Below are 16,603 nucleotides of genomic sequence, written 5' to 3'. Positions count from 1 at the left end.
GATTTAGTAAACTTTATGTGTCTATTTTATTATTTGCACCAAAACGTTTTCATGGAATATTAATTTGTCAACTATACATTACTCACTATCTACTGAAAATAGCACAATTGTGAAGAATATTGAATGTAATTTTTGATCCATTTTCTTGTTTTATTCACTTCTCATCCTATGTTTGTTATATTGACCTTTTTGATCCCTATTTTTTATTCAGTGACCTTTTTGATCCCTATTTTTTATTCAGTGACCTTTTTGATTCCTATTTTTTATTCAGTGACCTTTTTGATTCCTATTTTTTATTCAGTGACCTTTTTGATTCCTATTTTTTTAATCAGCGACCTTTTTGATATAGTGACCGTTTTGATCCCTATTCTTGTTTTATTTACTTTTTGATCTCTAATTTGGATTTGTTGGACTTTTTGGTCCCTATTTTTGATTAAAAGGCCTCAGATCTTCCCCCCCAAAATGACACAAAGGTAATCTTAACTCAGAGAGTCCTATAATATGTCCTTATTTATAACTGAGATTTGCACCAAAACGTTCATAGAAGTTTATTTTTGTCAATTTGGCGACTATATTACTCGCTATCTACTGAAGATAGCACAATTTGAGAAATAAAGTTTCATGATGACATTTGATACATTTTCTTGTGAACTGAATAAATTTTATTCAGTTCATGACTATGCTTGTTTTATTGACCTTTTTGATTAGTGAATTTTGATGGTTTTGTTTCTTGTATCTGTCCAAATACATGCATGGTCATGGTGTTCCAGTTACCCCAACAAATTGGGGTAAATGGAACAGTGGGTTGGGTAATTGGAACAAGGGGCATTACTTGCAAGGAACCTACATTCATAGCTATATTTACATTGAAAAGACATCAGAATATTTTATTTAGCATATATTTTGTGACTAAACAAAAGATTAACAAAAATAATTTTGTTTTCATGTTTTTTTTATAAACATGACAAAATACCACGTAAAAAAAACACTGTCTCTCGGTACATAACAGAAAAAAATGGTTTTCAGATTTTTAAAAAATCAATAGGAGGCCTAATCTACCATGAATTAGTTATTTGTAGTATATAATTTCATAATAATAAACAAATTAGTAAAAAAAAATATTAACATGTTATATATATTTGAAGTCAGTCAACCGTGTTCCATTTACCCCAAGCGGATCTGTTGTGGGGTAAATGGAACACCAAACTAATTAATTAGCTAATTAGCATATTAATTTGCATAATTTCATCATTAAAATCTGCTATTTTATTGTTTAAAACATTTATGTTAATTGTAGAAAAGAAACATATTGCCAATATTGTAAGACAACTCTCAGCACAACATTCAAATATTTAGGAATCAATACCCTTAAATTAGTAATGTTCGCTGAACCGTAGCACCACTTCAAAGTCAGTGACAACATTTGAGATTTTCTTCCACTCAAATACCGAGTAAACCCACGCTTGGGGTATGAAACGAAAGCAGAACGTATGGCGTTGGGGTAAATGGAACAGTCGGTATGATGTTGCCAAATTTTTTTCTTGATTGAGGGAATTGTATTCTCAGCGTTCCATTTACCCCACCGTTCCATTTACCCCAATTTACCCTAACTCCCATTTATATTCGCGCTGACTTCAAATCAATACAAATAGCTGCAACTTTTAATTTCGGGTATCTCTCTTTAAAAACACTGCTGTGTTGAAAGAAATTGGACACATGGGGGTATTAAAATGGGTGTAAATAAATCATACTTCTTTCTATGTTAAAATATTGTGAACACAATTATTAGTTCTGACGCTATAGGCGTATTTATAACAGCTGTGTTACTTTTTGTGCAGTCTTTATGTCCGTCTTTATTATTTGATAACAAATTTGCACCAAAACACGTGTTCATAGAAGTTTAGTTTTGTCAATTTGGCGACTATATTACTCACTATCTACTGAAGATAGCACAATTTGTGAAATAAGATTTTTTATGACATTTTTGATCAAATTTCTTGTTTTATTCACTCTGCCTGCATATAGTCCAGTCAATCTAAGCAAATTAGTGGTGTCACCCACCACTAATTGCAACAGAATTTTTTTCACTTTTATACATTTTAGAGATGTCCCCTGAACATCATACCAAAAATATACTAAAATATACTTGGTGGAAAGGTATTTTTTGGCGGGAAAAGGTCACACAGGGGTCAAATTTTAAAATTGCTTTAATCTTTTTAAAAACTACCAAAGCATTCCTCTAGTCTTAAGGATTCAGAAAAAGTATAGTTTGTCATATCTGTGATGTACCATTCTCAAGTTATAAGCAAAAAGGTCAAAGGTCAAATTTTGGGCTCCACGTGGGTCAACTTAAAAAAAAATGCTCCGATCTCCTTAAAATGGTCTCAATGTGTTCGTCCTTTAAAAACACTCCAAAAAAAGAATAGTTTGCCATATCTTGGATGTTTCGTTACCTAGGCAACAGGGTAAAAGAGGTCATTGACCATTGAACTCTATTGACCCCGACCTAGTTTTCGAGGTTACGCATGTAATTAAACAACCTAAACAGTGCAAATATTCTTTAAATGAATTATGTTTGCAAGCCGAACAATTTGAGACCATTTTTGTTAAAATCAGACAATTTTTAGTTTTTTGACCTCTGTTGAACCCAATATTTGACCTTTGACCTTTTCGGTTATAACTCATGAACCGTACATCACAGATATGGCAAACTATATTTTTTCTGAATTCTTATGACTAGAGGAATAATTTGATATAGTTTTTAAAATGATTGGAGCGATTTTGAAATTTGACCCCTGTATGACCTTTTCCCGCCAAAAACTACATTTCCACCAAATATATATTAGTATACTTTTTGTATGCTGTTCAGGGGACATTTCTAACATTCATAGCAGTGAAAAAAATTCTGTTGCAATTAGTGGTGAGTCAAAACCCACTTTGACTGGACTAATATGCTTGTTTTATCATTAACCTTTTTAATCCCTATTTTTGATTTAGTGACCTTTTTGATCCCTATTTTTTATTCAGTGACCTTTTTGATATAGGCCTAGTAACCTTTTTGATCATATCCCTAGTCTTGTTTTATTGATGTTTTTATCCCTATTTTGGATTTGTATGGCTTTTTGATCCCTATTTTTGATAAAGTCCTCAAATTGTCCCCAAAATGATACAGCATTACTCGTTGACTGCCGATAAACGTCCCAATAAATCGGACTTAGTCACCGGTCAGTTCTCATGATAGATTTCCATGGCTAACGATGGTTAACTATGAAAACATGTTAAAGGACATCAAGAAAATTTTCTAAGTTATTTATTTTGAGCTCTTTCGAGTATCGACGAGTAATTCTGTAGATTTAGGTTTTGTCTGTGACTGCTATGTGAGGCCGTCGTAGGTCGTACGGGGCTCAAACTCGGTGGGTGGGTGTAGCTCTGTCCTGGCAAGAAGAAGTTTATGTTCGTTAAGTCATCCGACCCCGGCCCCCTCCCAGGGGTCATTTGAGTTCAAATGACTAAAAACTGTCATATGGGCATGAAACTAGGTCGTACGAGGCTCAAACTCGGTTGGTGGGTGTAGTTCTGTCCTGGCAAGAAGAAGTTTATGTTCGTTAAGTCATCCGACCCCGGGACCCCCTCCCAGGGGTTATTTGAGGTCAAATGACTAAAAACTGTCATATATGGGCATGAAACTAGGTCGTACGAGGCTCAAACTCGGTGGGTGGGTGTAGTTCTGTCCTGGCAAGAAGAAGTTTATGTTCGTTAAGTCATCCGACCCGGGGCCCCTCCCAGGGGTCATTTGAGGTCAAATGACTAAAAACTGTCATATGGGCATGAAACTAGGTCGTACGGGGCTCAAACTCGGTGGGTGGGTATAGTTCTGTGCTGGCAAGAAGATGTTTATGTTCGTTAAGTCATCTGACCACGGGGTCCCCTCCCAGGGGTCATCTAAGGTCAAATTAGTAAAAACTCATATATGGGCATGAAACTTGGTAGGTACAGTCAACATTTAGAGTTATAAGTTTAGGTCATTTTGGGGTCATCCAATGTCACCCTGGGGTCATCTGAGGTCAAATTACTAAAAACTGTCATATGGGCATGAAACTTGTGGGTACAGTCAACATTTAGAGTTATAAGTTTAGGTCATTTTGGGGTCATCCAATGTCACCCTGGGGTCATCTGAGGTCAAATTACTAAAAACTGTCATATGGGCATGAAACTTGTGGGTACAGTCAACATTTAGAGACAAATTTTTGGAAGGTTATTTTGGGGGTCGCCAGGGGTCATCTGAGGTCAAATTAGTAAAATTGTCATATGGGCATGTCACCATCAGCCTGGTAATCGCGCCCAGCCGAGAACCGCCAAATATGGGTAACCGCCTAGTCTATTTTAAAACTGATGCATCAATGACTATGTTCATCATGTCATATAGAGGCCTTGCATGCGACGTATCATCAGGAATAATAGACAAAGGGATAGGCATCCTAGTCTGCTGCCCTCTTTCAAAATATGTATCCTAGGTCTCACAATAGGCGGATTAGCGGCCATTTTGTCTTCGACATCACGTGTCCTTATATTTTAGTACACAAATATATAAGTTAACAGGTTTACTATTTTAAAATTATATTTTGAGTATACAATATATTCTGTGAGTAAATAGATCAAATGACGATGATTGTTTAGGTATTATATGCTTGATAGAATTAAACTGTTTGACCAGCTAGTATTCTCCTCCGCCGTCAGTGTGATTCCAGTCACTCCACGTACCGTGTTGCGAAGGTGGAGGAGTCTAAAGCTGTATTGACGAACACGCATGCGTTAAAAATATGTAGCCTAGGTCGAACAATAGCGTGACGTAGTTTCCGGCATTGTTCCTATGCACTTTCACCCTCCTGGTATCATCCCGTAAATATGGCGGACTACTCAAATGCATTCAACAACAGCATGATTGCAATCTACCGTGACAGTTCGTCTCACACACATAATCCTGCACTACGATCAAATAGGTTGATGACAACATTTGATTGAATGGACTGCACTCCGCCATAACTACGGTGAAGGACACCGGTTGAAAACCTTTGTTTGGAGCCAATCAATAATTTCATGCAGGGCCTCTATTGTATCATTCTCACATAGATATAGAAATACTAAATTCGTTCACTATCTATATTTTTACTTCTAGTAGAGCTCCAATCTAAGGGTTAAAGTTATGTTTTAGGTTAGGTTAGGATTTTTTAAAGTACCCAGTACAGTGAACCTTATGGTACAAATGCGCGCGAAAATTTTAGCATAGGCCTATTGAAACTAAACTGGTGAAATATGGGACAAAAGTGGAATAAATTCGCGCAAAGCGCTAAAAATGGCATTTTGTGGCTATAAAATGGCCAAATATGAGGTTAATTTCGACACAAACCAATACACAGGCGTCAATATTGGGGGGTAATTATATTGACCATCCCCCTGGCAAAATATTGTGGCATTTATCCCCCCGATCTACGCCTATGTAATTTAGAGCCCTCTGACTCCATCGGTCTCCCTCTCCCTCTCTCTCCTTCCCCCCATCCTTCCTTTTTTTCTTCCTCCCGGAAACTCTAAGTAATAGGCACAAAGGACCAATATGCGATACGTAATCTATTTCCTCTTCTTTCTATATCTAACCTCCTTGGGCCTACATATTATTATTAGTACTGATATATCATACGCTGGCGAAATTACGTAATTAATCGGATTAATTAACATACTGAGCAATAGGTGAATTTTGACAAAAGGAGTTGTCCTTGTCAATTTGTAGACATGTACTTTTGATTATTTACATAGCTTCTTCTCCAATCACTGTGTAAACATCCATCCAAAAATCTGATTGCTATTATTATATGGATATTATTATATGGATGAATGGACATATCACAAAAGGATTGCTTATCTCAATAGGGCATGTACTTAAGCATTTTTTTTAACTGACCGGCGTTATTGGGCGTTTTATCGGAGGTCACCGAGTAATGCCGAAGATCAAAATCGATTTTATGTATTGTGTATGTATCATAGGACGCTCGTATTAATTGTCTCTATGCGCTTGAGAATTCAACAATATAAATAATGGTAGCTCTATTATAATACACATTAATGTTTTAAGCAGATAAAATTCCAAAATATAATATGTTTTCTGCCTTTGCTTGTCACGTGGTAGGCCTATGTTGAAGTTGCGATTATATTTTTAAATAAGTTTCAGATGAATAACAATAAGACAAGTGGCCGAGTGGTCTAAGGCGCTAGGCTCATAGAGTACTAAGCGTTGCGCCGTGAGTTCGAACCCCGCCTCTGCCAAACTTTAAAAAGAAGTAAATTAAAATTTGACTTTTTTAATTTCATATTTGGGAAATGTGACTGGGAGAATTTATGTATGGTGTGGAGTGGTGTGATGTGGTGTGATAGGGCATGTACTTTAACTGGCCGGCGCGGTCCGGTGACTAAGTCTTTATTGGGCGTTTTATCGGCAGTCAACGAGTAATGGGCAAGTTTAACTCAGATAGGCCTAGTCCTATAATATGTCCTTATTTATTATTTGATAACAAATTTGCACCAAAACGTTTATTTTTGTCACTTTGGTAACTACATTACTCACTATCTACTGAAGATAGCACAATTTGAGAAATAAAGTTTTGATGACATTTTTGATCCATTTTCTTGTTCTGTTCATCCCTATGCTTGTTTTTGTTTTACCTTTTCGATCCCTATGTTTGATTAAGTGACCTTTTTAATCCCAATTTTTGATTTAGTGACCTTTGTGATCCCTATAGTATTATTTATTTATTGACTTTTGATCCCTATTTTTGATTTAGTGACCTTTTTGATCCCTATGGTTTTTTAGTGACCTTTTTGTCCCTATTATTTTGATTCATTGACCTTTTTGATCCCTATTGACATAATTTTCTCTAAAAAGCCTCAACATTTCCTCAAAATGACAAGAAGAAAGTAATTTCAACTCAGATAGGCCTAATCCTGCAATTTGTCCTTTTTATTATTTGATTACAAATTGGCACCAAAATGTGTGTTCATGGAATATCATTTTTGTCAATTTGGCAACTACATTACTACATTTGGCAATACTGATTCACAAATTGTGCTATCTACTGAAGATAGCACAATTTGTGAAATTAGAGTTTTGATGATATTTTTGATACATTTTTTTGTTTTAGTCCCTTTTCATTCCTGTTTGTTTTATTGACCTTTTTAATCCCTATTTTTGATTTAGTTGCCTTTTTGATTTAGTGACCATTTTGATCCCTATTTTTGATTTAGAGACCTTTTAAATCTCTATAATGATATAGTGACCTTTTTATCCCTAACTTTGATTAAAAGGCTTCAATTTTCCCCCCCAAATGACACAAAGGTAATTTCAACTCAGATAGTCCTATAATATGTCCGTCTTTATTATTTGATAACAAATTTGCACCAAAACACAGGTTTTTATTGTTTAACAGAGAAGTTTATTTTGCACAAAATTATAGCAAAGACTGGACATTTTCGTATATAATATTTGGTTTTTACTGGAGAGAAAGAGACTGGGGGAAATGCCGCCTCACCCCACCATCCCTGGCCCCGCCACTGCAACAGCTATAATGTGTGCTATCATACCGCTGCATAATTATTTCAAAATATAACGCAAACACACAACCTTGCATACTAACCAATCACAAGCAACTTTGCATGGTTGGATTCCTTTCCGCGATATGCATACACAAGCAATCAAGCATTCATCACACAGTGCACGCTTGCGGACAATCGACACACTGTTGGCAGCTGTGTTCATTCAAATGAAATTTTTGCTATAAGTAACAAGTATTGGTTGGAAACTGGTCAAGAAAGTTGCAGTTTTAATTTATATCAACGATCAGTTCAACAAATTTGTTTCCTGTAGGTGAAATCCATGTACAGTAAAATTGATAGTGTGATCCCGCTTGGGAATCAAACCCAGGACACAGGTTTACGAGACCTGCGCCTTAACGACTGGGCCACGAGAGCTTCATGATTAGGCTGGTTGAAATTCAAACCCATACGCGGTTTTCTTAAACTTATCTACTCCCCGCAAATCTACTCCCCGCAAATATAAGTTAAGTGACCGCTTATGGGTTCGAATTTCAACCAGCCTAATCATGAAGCTCCCGTGGCCCAGTGGTTAAGGCGCAGGTCTCGTCAACCTGAGGTCCTGGGTTCCATTCCCAGGCAGAATCACATTTTCTACTTGCCTCCTTTATTATTTGCGATGGCGAACCTGTGAAAAATTATGTTTATTTATATTTATATAATTCCCGTCGATCATACCACTGTATATCCATGTAAAATTGATAGTGTTATTATATATTAAATTTAATTGGATTGGACTGGAATAAACAAAGTGTATGCAGACTACAGGAAACAAACTTGCCTTTTTAGCCCTGTAACCTCACAACTTCAGAAACAAAACACAATACATAGATATTTCATTAAATAACAAATTTCTTATATTCGTTTATTGCATAAATGCCATAATGCTTGCTTGTAAAATTAATTAAAACAAATTGATATAATTAACTTTCACTTTAAACTGAATCAAAATCAGAGTCATATAATAACTTATATACATATCAAACATGGACACATGACTAAAAGCTAGCTATTATGCTGCAAAATACATTGTATCATTTTTACCCTAATTTTTTAATCCTGAAATTATAAAAAGTAACAAATCATTTTGTCAAATCCAAGGGCTATTCTATTTAAAATAGAACCCACACTACCCATGTGGAAGATTTTAGAAATATCTTCCACAGGTGAGTATGAATTTCAAATGGAATTAGCACATTAATCAATTCTATTTGAAACTCACTATCCCTCTGTGGAAGATTTAGGCTGAATCTTTCTCAGGGGGTGTATGAAATTCAAATGGAGCTGCCTAATAAGTTAATTCCATTTGAAATTCATACTCCCCTATAGCCTGTAGAAGATATTTCCAAAATCTTCCACAGGGGTAGTGTCGATTTTAAATGGAATGGCCCAACCCTTGAGTGCATTTCTGTGGAATATTCATTTGCATATAAATCATAAAAAAGAATAAAAACCGACATGGCCCATTCCATGTCAACTCCAGGGATTTGAATAGCACCTCTTCAATTTTTTAAAGTGTGGTTTAGATTTCCATAGAGAAGGCAAACCTTACTAATGTGTTGAAGCTTCAAGAACTAAAGCTAATATCTCTCAGAAATGTTGTCCAAGAACATATCTTCAACATACCTGAAGTTGATGGTGGGGCAAATTGTCTGACATTGGTTTTCAGGGGGGTCAAAATGTAAAAAAAGTGGTTTTGCATGGGTAATATCTCAGCTAAATGTATTCTAATATGCTCAATATTAGATAAGAGTAATGTCCTACCAACGGGCTCTGCCTGGCCAAAAAATGGACAGTACCATTATTTTTACTTTTGGAGTTCTGACCCCCCAAAGTTGGTCCTGGTTGGACGAAGTTGCATTTTGAGGGCCCTAATACTAGTATCTTTTAAAGTAAAGGAGTTACAAGTTTTCTGATAGCAGATTTGAATTCTACACCAAAAAGTACCCCAGGATACATACTTTTCACAGTTTTAAAGGGTTCCTTTATACATTTATGGACCTCCAAACATCGCTTCGCTATGCATACATTTTTACGCTGACCCCTAAATTTCAAATTGATGCCACGGAAAACGAAATGGAGTATGAAGCTCAAATTTTCAGGATTTTACTTTCTCATCAATATCTACCACCACACAGAAAAAGAAAAAATTGAAGAGGTGCTATGTGCACATCCCTGAGTTGATATGGAATGGGCCACATATAACTTGTTATGCAATTATATTGTGTTGTACTAGTACAGTAGCCTTACATGTGTAATATTACACCAGGTATAACATGTGTCAATAAGTGAATCACAATTGGTTTTGAATGATAACAGACTGATATAATACACTAGCAATCTCTAAATATAGCTTTTATCCGGGGCTTTTATGTTTAAAAAGCAATTCAAAAGTAAATTAGATTCAATAGTTTAATCAAACTGTAAAACCATGTGATGTATGATATTACAATGTACACATTATAAATAAAGTTACTGTTTCAACAGTTCAGCCCTTGTAATATAGTTTATAGGGTGACAAACAAAAACAGCCTGTTCTACGGGCCCGACCGATCCAGAATTTTTTACAAACACACCCCTACCCCACTCTACACACCCCAAGATTTAAAAAATAAATAAATATTTTTTTGCTAAAATCATGTAAAATGATGGCCCTTTTGGGGCCAAAATTTATTAATTTTGGCAGAAAATGGAAGTATGTTTGCAAAAAATCTTCAGATTTGTCAGATTTTGGTGACATTTTCAAAATGTCAAAATGCTGAACAAATGACCGCTCCCTTATTTGCAAAGCAAAGTTGATTGCAAGGCAAGACTGCAAGGTGTAAATATCCTGGTTGTAATCATTTTTGGGTCCTTGAAATTTGGTTTTGACAAAATTAAATAATCATTAAAGGAAGCAATCATTAAATATGGCACTAATATCATAAGCAGCATGTCACACAAATCAGAACCAATTTTGTTCTATTACCTCAGAGATTCACATGATAAAACAAGGAAACATTTGTTAATTAAACTGCAAATGTTCACTTCATACATGAACATTGTTCAACTAATATAAATAATATCGTATACACATCCTATTTGCCATTTTAATATAGAGCAACAAATTTGAGCCATCTACTGTCTACACTACGTCTACCACTTCTCGTCACGGACTTAATTGCTTTTTGCGGACAGAAAACCGTATCGTCTTAATTGTCTTTACATTATTATTTTAATATTTATGGAACAATTATGGAATCAAGGAACTTTTTTTTTTTTTTTTTCATCACTTGCAGCATTTGTTCCATTTGAGCTATAACGGAGTATTTATGTCAATTTTGCCAGAATTTCTATTATGTACAAAAAGAAATAATATCAAATTGGAAATTAAAATCTAATTTCTCTGCGGATGTGAAACTGTCACCAGTTAAAATAGTAGTCCAGTTGAAAAAAATTTATTTTTCCATTTGATATACCTGGATGACTGAAAATATACACAAATAAAAAAAGAAATAATGTTCACATAGCCACTCATTTCAGATGAAGGTACCACTGTGCTCAACATTTGCCAAATTCATAACTTTCCCAATATTGTTGATTTTCATTTATTCATAATTTATAGTGAGATTTCAGATTATTTCTATATTTCATTAAGCTTGGTCATGTGTACTTTCTTTTGTACTGTGTTCACCACCATTATGTAGGCCTTCTGTCTCCTCTAGAAGAAACCATACAATATGTTCAGTATTTGACTTATGTACATTAAATTAGCATCCTGGGCGCTTAAGTCTGTCATTTTCGAGGGGATGGATTGAATGTCACGATTCATTGCATATTTACACACATAAACATTACATTAAAAATAGAGTGTATACATGCACATAATCATCATAATCCTAAGGTTTTCATAAGTGGCATAGCCAGGGTCATCATATTGAGGGGAACCAACCATGAATGGGGGGACTGCTCAGTGCCAGAAGTGGGCAAGTGCAATATGTAGGCCTAGATGAGTACCATATAATGTGTGTTAATTGCCAGATGTTCACAGGGCAGCTATTGCACTTACCCAACTCTGGCACTGAGCAGTCGTTACCAGGGGAGTCGCATTAAAAATAACTTAATTTAAAAAAACACAGAGTCAACCATCTTTATTTCATTTAAAACCGAGTGTTTTTACATGTATACATGTACAATGTATGGATACAAAAATATCAGGAGTTGAAAGTTTGAGTTAAAAAAAAGTAACAACCAACTTAATACTAGCCATGTAGGTATAATGTATGAGCTGTTCCATTTGAAATCTACACCCCCTTCAAGAAGATTTTTTCCAAGCACCATTTCTCAGATTTTAGCAGACAACTTTATCGGGGGGGGGGGGGGGGGTTGTTAAATGGAATAGCCGTATGAAATTAAACATTATTTTAATGATTTGCATACTGCAAAAAGGATCTTCAACTTTAGCACACAATAAGGATCTGAATGAGGTGCGAGTAATTCCATCAAGTTTGTTGCTCTGGACAGGGAGCACAAAAATTAATCAATTTAGAACATTACGGCAACCATAATGACCGCAACGATCAGCGATGGCAAATAATGCAGAAATAATGACTTATGAAAAGTGATGGAAGGTACCAATTCAAAAGTAGCAATTTTCGCTTTTGTGAACATTTGTGTGTGGGACACGTCCATATCAAAACGATGCACTTGTCGGCTGCTACATGTGTCTCATTTCGCATAATAGCTAGAAATAAATACTAGTCTCATCTCAAGTGGAGATCACTTCAAATCGTCCCCAAGTGAGATGGTTAAAGAATGTTCTCTGTATTCCTAAACCATGTGACTTGGGGATGATTTGAAGTGACCTCCACTTGAGATGAGTTTGGCATTTATTCCTAGCTATTATGTGAAATGTAGCCGCCAACAAGTGCATCCTTTTGATATGGATATGTACACATTTATAACAGGCACAATTGATTTGGAAACATCATGAACATTGGCGGCACGAGCGGGACATGTGCGCGAAAAATTACAATTTCAGGCTATTTTAGCCATGAATAAAGGATTGTTTTGCTATTTTATGGGCCAGTGTGCGCGAGTCAAAATTTTGCCATTTTACCCTATTTTGGCCCAAAACATGTTTTTCAAAACTGACAAATTAACGAAAGCTTCCTTTCGGTCATTTTGGTCACCTTGATTTTCGGAATTGAGCCTCACATTGGCTGTAAGGTTATAATTCATGAACTGTTACCTTATTTCTTGTGCTCACTGCAGTCACAGATTAGTTTAATACTGTATAACATTTCAAAACAAGAAAACAAATTTATATTTGCCCTAGAAAAGACGACATGGCAGCTCAAAACATACACAATATTTAGCCCCATGTTCTCAGTTTGGCCAGATCCATATTAGGACTGGATAGAACAATCAACTTCTGAAATAATGAAAATACTCATACATAATAAAGACATTACTATGTGACACGATCTGGTCCATGGAGGCTAAAGGCAGCAAATTTGAAATTGAGATAAAGGCAAAAATATGGAGTCAAAAACCAATAAAATACATAAGAAATAGACACCACAAATATTCAAAACTTTAGAACCAAGTATGCTAGACCTTTTAGTGTTTTCAGTATTACAATGTATGATAGCCTAATGTTTGTATAAGGTTACTCTATTTTCAAAAATGCCTCCTGTGGCCTCCATGGACCAGATCATATTACATGTACCAAACAAAAACAGCAAATGTAGGCATTAGAAGTAGGTAAAGTGACTACATATGCTGTTTTTGCCCCCCCCCCCTCTGCGTACCATCTAGTCTGTATTTTACTTCCCCACGTCAAGTTGGTGTACCTTGCTCTTTTTCTTTCCTGTTCATATTCAAGGTATCCTCTTGTATCATTTATTGATCTTTGATGAGTTTTGTGTCCTCGTCCGTTGGATTCACCATTACCCACTTTTGCAGACTACATGTATACATATACTGCGCCAATAAAGTATCCTTACACTTGGAAAAATAATCACAATTTCAAAACTGGACAATATTGGGTTAAATTTGTTTTTTTAATAGATGCATTATCTAATCCTGCACATTATGACACCACATGGAATGCAATGTGACCCCAGGAAGTAAAGTTCCAAGCAATTGAATAGACGAAGGTCCAGTTTTAAAAGTGACAAACTGGCCTATACAAGGCGCAAAAATATTCCAACAAGCAAAAGAAAGAGACAACACAGTTTCTTCAATGAAGCGGTCTTTAAAGCAGTTTTTATTTCAGTTTTTACTTCTCTGTACTTTTCATAACTTTCATGTTATTTGTCAGTTCTTTTGTTTCAGTTTTCTTTTGTTCCTTTTGTTTTAAATTAAAGCCAAACGCATAAATTAGCCATTCACCACTCTCAAACAACATGTCTAGTCTGTGGAGATTTGAATAGGCCAGTTTGTCACTTTCAAAACTGGACCTTCGTCTAATCAAATGCTTGTAACTTTGCTTCTTGAAGTCACATTGGATTCAATGTGGTGTCATAATATGCAGGATTAGCTAGTGCATCTATTAAAAAAACAAATTTACCCCAATATTGTTCAGTTTGGGAATTGTGATTATTTTTCCAACTGTAAGGATACTTTATTGGCGCAGTATAGTTATCCAACCTCTATTACAATGAACTTTTATACTATGTATATTTTAAGTTATTCCAGTTGAAACCCATACTCCCCATATGGAGTACATGACCTTAATCTCACACACACACAGTGTAAATTTAAATGGGGTTACTATTAGTGGATGACTCCATTTAAAATCGACACCCCTGTGTGAGAGATTAATGTCATATCTTCCATAGGGGTTCTATATATGGACTTCAACTGTAATAGCCCTATGGAGATATATATTCAATGTGAATGTAATCAGTGGTTTCAAATGTATCATTACTGCAGTGTACAATAACATCAACAAGACAATACAGCCACCTATGGAAGCATAGCGTCTTATTCCAAAATAACTGACATTTACAATGCAACATTACAAGGTTGAGATGTATCAGGCATAAGGGTTTGTTATTAATTATCAGGGGCATTGTCCAGGAGCAAACTGCCCCTCAGAAATATTATTTTCCACGTGAAATCATGACATGCAATTACTAAAATAAATATTAAATCAGCCCTGGTACAATTACGGTATATCCTCCGCACTGAGAATCATTATAAGAGTGTGCTGCTTCATATTAAGGTGGTATTGGAGGCATTTTCTAGAAATTAGGAAATGCTTTGAGCATGTTTTTAACAGATTAATTGAGTAGAGTAAAGTACTTTGATCAATATGCCTTTTGTATAGAGCACATCAGTAGAGTTGGGCGACTAAGTCGCCAATAGTCGTTAGTCGCGACTATTACTGATAGTCGCGACTACGACTATTGAAAACCAAAAGTCGACTAATGCAAGTATATTTTTGTGTTAAAAAATTACTTTAAAAGTGCCAGTTATTCGCACCAAAACCAACCAAATACTAACATATAAACTACGAAAAATGTGAAAAAATGTTAGTCATTGTCTTACCAATAGTAACACTATACCAACAAGTAATCATAATGTCCATAAATCATCATTAAATTGGTGTTATTGACTTGTTGTTGAACTACTTTCCCACAAGATAAAAGCCGTCAAAAAACTCAAATTACTTAGAACTGTCGAACATCTCATTATGATTATAATTTATGCAGCGATAACAGGTGTAGCAGTGTCATAGCGTGCATGTACAGACCCAGGTTGGGTGTTTGTACCAACTACTGAAGGTATGAGATTATTTCAACTTTGGAAAGAAACAGCAAGAACTTCCGAGAAGTGTTTTCCAAAAGGGACAATTTAGGAAAATATTATTAGATTAGAAGTACTTTTCACGTAATTTCAAAAAGCTATGCTTATTGTGGTAACAGAATATTTAGAAAGCAACAGGAAAATAAACAAATTAGCTGACAAACAGTCGTAATGTTGCAATGCCACCCTGTAGCGACAAATGCAGTAGTCTAGATGAGGTCAGGTGACGTAGGTCGGAGGTGAAAGTTAATCGTACATGCACGATGCAACACGCTCATGAGCATACCATGGAAAATATGCACTGCCGTACCGGCATGTTTACATATTTTCATGCACAGCAAAACATGGAAACGAACGAAGATCGCTATTGGAATATTGAAGGTTTGAGAAATTATATGAAGTTTCTTGTGCTGTTGCTGGAAAGTGGCAAGTGAATTTAATTGAACAGAAAAGTTAGGCCTATATTACAGCATTTTACAGTCAAATATTTGCATCGCAAACGTGCGATACAGTGTAGCAATTTGTATCGCAACAGTGCTGGTTTGTGTAGCAAACTGTGATGCGATGCCGCAATCACGGGTCCTGTAATCATGCATAAATACTAAATTGCCACCAATCTTTCACCCGATTTTTCAGTCCAATTTAACCACAGATAGTCGCGACTATAGTCGTAGTCGCGACTATTTGCTGCCGACTAGTCGACTAGGAAAAAAGTGATAGTCGCCCAACTCTACAAATCAGACCTGCGGTTTTTAATCTGCTCAATTAATCTGTTTAAAACATGCTTAGAGCACTTCCATAATGCCTCCAATACCACCTTAAGCTGTATATATTTGCCCTTAACAGGATCTACACATGTGTATAATATAGAGTAAGGTATGTAATGTAAATACCAAAAAGTTCCTTCTCTGTAAGACTAATCTCTAAAGTTAGACCGGGTCCATCTTGTTTTGTGCATACCAGACCTAAGAGTACAGACTTAAAATTGCCCTGTGTTTAATGCATGATAAATAAATCCTTTCTTTTGGTTTCAAATCGTGTACCTCCGGCTTTTATCTGCTAAAGCCCGAAATGGTACGATAATTAGCATCTATTAAGCACATGCAGAGCTTAGCGCACATTCCTGACACATAGCAAAATAATCTGGAGGTTCACTATTTTGCCTCCATGA

This window comes from Amphiura filiformis, chromosome 8 (assembly GCF_039555335.1).
Source record: "Amphiura filiformis chromosome 8, Afil_fr2py, whole genome shotgun sequence".
NCBI lineage: Eukaryota > Metazoa > Echinodermata > Ophiuroidea > Amphilepidida > Amphiuridae > Amphiura > Amphiura filiformis.
This window is presented reverse-complemented; position numbering follows the sequence as displayed.